Source organism: Nematolebias whitei, chromosome 13 (assembly GCF_014905685.2).
Source record: "Nematolebias whitei isolate Nwh7 chromosome 13, NemWhi1, whole genome shotgun sequence".
NCBI classification, from domain to species: domain Eukaryota; kingdom Metazoa; phylum Chordata; class Actinopteri; order Cyprinodontiformes; family Rivulidae; genus Nematolebias; species Nematolebias whitei.
This window is the reverse complement of record NC_056510.1, coordinates 21,844,395-21,850,627: the sequence shown is the minus strand read 5'-3', so window position 1 is coordinate 21,850,627 and position 6,233 is coordinate 21,844,395.

Below are 6,233 nucleotides of genomic sequence, written 5' to 3'. Positions count from 1 at the left end.
CAAGTGGGTAATTTGCGGCTTTTCCCACAAGGGTTTACACTCTGCAGCCTTTTTGGAGAAAGTTCCTAGCTTAATTAATGGTGTGCATGTGTGTGTGGCTGTGGCGCGTGCTGTGACGAGTGGGTTAAGGCGGTCAATTGAAAACTCAGGTACTCTGCTTTAAGTAGATTGGGTCCTCTGGGAGATGGAAGGAGCTTTAACAGGGTGGTTGTACACACTTGTAAATAAGCAGATTTTTACAGATTCTTGAGAACACGATTGGCCGTTTGGACCAATTATTTTTTAAAAAGGCCAATAAAAAGTGGAGGTTGTTGTTGGGCGTGAATAAGATTGCCTTGCCTTTGAACTTATTTTATATTTGTCATTGATTTATCTCTTCAGTTTTCAAGTTTTCATCCTGTGAATGAAAAAGCCTGCCCCTCTCTGTCATGCTTTGCTTTTGATTTGTTATTAATTTCCTAACTCTCTTTGACTTATTTGGTATCACACTTTCTACTGTGGCTGGAACAAAGATGGAGAATGTACAAGCTGGATGGATGCTCTGTTTTCCAGCCTTCATTCCATAAAACGTGGGGTGAAGTAGGTTTTTTTTTTTTTGTATATGTGTGTGTGATTGCTCAGATAAAACTGAGGTTTCGTCCATTCATTCCATTTATATGGCAGTGCCATCATCTAGTTCATAAATCAGCAGACTCTGTTAGTCTTCCTAGGAGCTGCAGTGGTACCATCTCCTCAACGTACCCACAGCTTTAATTGCACTTCAAGTATAAAATGCCTTTGATTATAAACAACGTAGCCATAAAACAGTAGCATGACACTTGCAGGTTTGTTCTGCATCATTTTACAGTTTGTGGGACAAAGTCAGCCTGAGCTCTCACATCTTGACTCTGGGTTTGGTCACACAGTGTAATATTTGCCTGGTTGAGTATTTTCATTTGGGACTTGAGAGGTTTTCTACTCGCTCAGTAAATGCATGACGACTTCTCACACATTAGATAACCCTGCTGTCTGGTGTTCATATTAAAGCGATAGTTCATGTCATGTCTAGTGGGGTTCTGTGGAGATGGTTTGAGTAATTAATATCTTATCTGTTGTGGATGGGACTTTTAATGACCTCAGTTAGGGGAAATAAAGTTGTTGTTTTTTCTGAACATTAAAGTTAACGGCTAATCTGAGTGAGACTAAACCCAGTTTATTGTTGCAAGAAAACAAATCCAGTTTCAAAAATGTCATGGTGGTTCGTGCAAATTTTATTTTACAAACCTTTACATCACTTTAAAATGTACATTAAACAATTTACATAGAATTCTAGTTGTTGTTTTTTTAAGACAACACACTGGTCTTGACTCTTTAAAACAAGCTGCTCATTAGTTTTGCCTGAATTTTCCTCCTCGAACAGATTGTGTAAAGAGTTATGTGCAACAGGTAAGATATTATACATTCATAACCACACAGAACCCCATCTCGGCTCAGAACGTTCACTTTAACACAAAGAGGTTTTCAGAGACCAGCTGCACTGTTACTACTAATGACTGTAGTTTCAAAGGAATGTGCATGATAGTATTAACAGTATAAAGCCTATAGTTTGGCCTGAGTAGTATGCGTTGTAGCATACTTTACCAAGATCCAAAGAATGTGGAGTCCTGAACACATAAAGCAGCCTTATAGTATACTTGGGAGAATTATCGTCAACTCTGAACATCTCAGATCAAATGTTTGTTTTGTGACATCTGTGCTTTTCCCCCTCCTGAATGCATTTGTAGCTGTTCTTTACACAAGATATAAAAGATCAAAAGTGATCTTTTTTCATTTCACGTCATACGCGTTTAAATGATGTTTTTGTATTTGACTGATTTGATAATCATCAGTAACCTCCCTGCTAGAATTAAATGCACCAGTTGAGTTTAACATTTCTGTCGCGGCTCTCCTGTGAAAAATGCCTCACCTCTTCATTTCAGCTTGTCGTGTGAAAGCTGCCATGCAAGTGCTCTGCCCCTCCGAGACAAATGCAGCACAGTTTGCACCTTTCACGTGGTCTGCTATAGATCTGTTTAAGTGTTGCACTTTTGGAGGTTTCTTTTTTTTTTTTTTTCAAGTTTGGAAAGAAGTGGTACTTAATGTTATTATGCTGCAGTTAAACCATATGTTTGCTGTCAGTGTCAAGTCCTGATTACAAAATGTAATAAATAAATCGGCATATATTCATTTAAACTATTTTATGAGCCCCAGAGAGCAGTATTATGTATCAGGGGAAGGAAAGTTTGTAATGCGTTTTAAGTTTCATTTGACACTGGAAAGCAATCGTTTTTAAAAATGTACATTTCATTTTGTGTGACTTCACTGGCAGTTTGTAATCCAGTGGACATGTCTGCTAATCCAGGACAGTGCTGTTAGATTTACTGAGCTGTCAAATGATTAAGAACAAAAATAAAAGTTCAGTTTAAAACAAAGTCATTCTGTAATTTGTCATTTTGAAACTCCTGCTTGTTGCCTTTGCTTCTTTTTACAAAATTGAGGTTTTATAGATCAATACATATAGAAATAGACACAGTTAGAGTGATCAATATAGATATAGATACATATTTAGATTGATAAAAAAATTGAAAGACAAATAGCTGTTGATTGATAAATATACAGACACATAGAGCTATAGAGAATTGGGACACAGAATTTGAGTGAAAATTTTAGATGTAGATACTGTATATACTGATATCGAAATGGACAACGCTAGATTAATATATCTAGAAATAAACAACTAGATTTATAAAAATAGATAAAACAGCTGTAGATTTATAAATATACTGAACAATATAATCACTGTTTTTGCTCCCATTTTTCACGAGCTCAACTCAAAGATCTAAGACTTCTATGAACAAAAAGGCATTTTTCTCCAAAAATTGTTCGTAAATCTGTTAGTGAGCACTTCTTCTTTGCTGAAATAATCCATCCACCTCACATATGTGGCATATCAAGATGCTGATTAGACAGCATGATAAATGCACAGGTGAGCCTTGGGCTGACCACAATAACAATAATGTACCCTGCTGGAAGCCAGGAACACTGCCTTCAGGTCTGGAAACTCAGAGGAGCTGAGTAGGACAAGAAAAGAGCTGGTTGCTGGTATTAAGAGGGCCAAGGCCACATATGCAAAGAGGATCGAGGGTCAATTCATCTCACAAGACCCTCGGAGCATGTGGAGGGGCATTAAGTGCATAACAGATTATAAAGGAAGGAGTGAACAATGTCCCAAAGACCCATCTCTGCCTGATGCCCTCAACAAGTTCTATGCACGCTTTGAAGACCCGAACAGACCACCCAGCACCAGACTCACCTCACCACCGGATAAAGAGCATCTCAGCGTGACCTCAGCAGAAGTAAGGAGTACCTTCAGGAGGATTAATCCGCACAAAGCAACTGGCCCAGACAACATCCCCGGAAAAGTGTTGAAGGAATGTGCTGATCAGCTCTGTGAGATGCTGGCAGACATCTTTAACACCTCACTTACCCTGGAGACAGTTCCCACCTGCCTGAAGACTGCCACCATCATCCCAGTCCCAAAAAGCTCTACAGTGACTGGTCTGAATGACTATCGGCCAGTGGCCCTCACCCCGATAGTCGCTAAATGCTTCGAAAAACTGGTCATGACTCACATCAAAACAACCATCAACATCAACGAGGACCCTCATCAGTACGCATACCGTGAGAACCGATCAACAGAGGATGCAATCTCCTCTGTGGTCCACACTGCACTCAACCACCTGGAGCAGAAAAACTCTTACGTCCGTATGCTCTTTGTGGACTTCACATCCGCCTTCAACACCATGATCCCCCAAACCCTGATGGACAAACTATCCACACTAGGACTAAGCCCCTCCATTTGCAACTGGGTACTAGACTTTTTAACAAACAGACCACAGTTAGTGAGGATCCACAACCTCTCCTCCTCCACCATAACCCTCAGCACTGGCTCTCCTCAGGGATGTGTGTTGAGCCCCCTCCTGTTTACTCTGCTCACATATGATTGTGCAGCTACCCATCCAGGCTGTCACATTGTAAAGTTTGCAGATGATACAGCGGTGGTGGGATGCATCACAAACAATGATGAGTCCAGCTACAGGCAGGAGGTGGAACACCTGGAGAGCTGGTGCAGAGAGAATAACCTTCACATCAATGTGAAGAAGACAAAGGAGATGATTGTGGACTTCAGAAGGAACAAAAACACCTACACCCCCCTGAACATAAGAGGATCTGCGGTGGAAGTGGTCTCCAGCTACAAGTACTTGGGTGTACACATGAATGACAACCTCAGCTGGAGCAACAACACCACCAGCCTGATCAAGAAAGCTCATCAGAGACTCTACTTCCTCAGACGGCTGAGGCGAGCTGGTCTGGGAAGCTCAGTCCTCACCTCCTTCTACAGGTGTGCAGTGGAGAGCATCCTGTGCTCGAGCATCAATGTGTGGCATGGAGGCTGCACAGCTGCAGAAAGAAAAGCTTTGCAGAGAGTGGTGAAGGCTGCACAGAAATCTGTTGGAATCAGTCTCCCCACCATCACAGACATCTACACCTCCAGATGCAGGAAGAGGGCCACCTGCATCATGAAGGACCCCACCCACCCAGCACACACACTTTTTGCCCCACTCCCTTCAGGAAGGAGGTTAAGGAGCATTAAGTGTAGAACCACTAGACTGAGGAACAGCTTCTACCCTGAGGCTGTTAGACTCATGAATATCTAACTAGAATAATCACTGTGAAAACCATATCATGTTGCTGCTGATCTGTTTCATGTTGCTGCTGATCTGTTTCAATGTTGATGTGTTCATGCGTGCACATCTGCTCACAGACTCATGTTCATGCTTGTGGTGATGTTCAATGTTTTATGTTATGAGTGCTTAGTGTATATTTAGTTGATGCATTTCTTAGTTCATATCTTAGATGTTATTACTGTTTTTCTTATACATTTTATTGTTGGATGTAACTGGGACCCTGTGTACATAATTTCGCTCCACCACATGTACCACATGAGGTGCGAATGACAATAAAGAAACTCTGACTCTGACTCTGACTCTGATAAAAGGCCACTCTAAAATGTGCAGTTTGATCACAGCACAATGCCACAGATGTTGAAAGTTTTGACAGAGCGTGCAGTTGGCACGCTGACTTCAGGGATGTCCTCCAGAGCTGTTGCCCATGAATTAAATGTTCATTTTTCTACCATAAACCATCTCCAAAGGCGTTTGAGAATTTGGCAGTACATCCAACCGCCCTCACAACCACAGACCACATATACCACACCAGCCCACGACCTCCACATCCAGCATCTTCACCTCTGAGATCATCTGAGACCAGCTGCTGCAACGATCGGTTTGCCAAAGAATTTCTGCACAAACTGTCTCAGAGAAGATCATCTGCAGGCTTGTCCTCGTCGGGGTCTCCATATGACTGCAGTTCCATCATCGTAACTGACTTGTGTGTGCAAATGCTCACAATCTATGGTGCATGGCACACTGAAGAGGCGTTCTCTTTACGAATTAATCCTGGTTTTCACTGTACAGGGCAGATGTCAGGCTGCGTGCATGGCGGCATGTGGGTGAGCGGTTTGCTGATGTCAAAGTGAATCGTGTGGCCCATGGTGGTGGTGGTGGTGTGGTATGGACAGGTAAATGTTATGGACAAAGAGCACAGGTGCATTTTATTAATGACGTTTTGAATGCACAGAGATACTGTGACGAGATCCTGAGGTCCATTGTTGTGCCATTCATCCACGACCATCACCTCATGTTGCAGCACGATAATGCACAGACCCATGTTGAAATGAGCTGTACACAATTCCTGGAAACTGAAAACATCCCAGTTCTTGCATGGCCAGCATACTCACCCAACATGTCACCCACTGAGCATGTTTGGGATGCTCTGGATCGGCATATATGACCACGTGTTCCAGTTCCTGACAATATCGTTGAAGAGTGGACCAACATCCCACAGGCCACAAACAACCTGATCAACTCTGTGTGAAGATGTTGCACTGCGTGAGACAAATGGTCACACCAGATACTGACTGGTTTTCTGATCCCATCAATAAGAAAAAGTAAACTGCACATTTTAGAGCGGCCTTTTATTGTGGTCAGCCCAAAGCACACCTGTGCAATAATCATGCTGTCTAATCAGCATCTTGATCTACCACACCTGTGAGGTGGTGGATTATCTCCACAAAGGAGAAGTGCTCACTAACT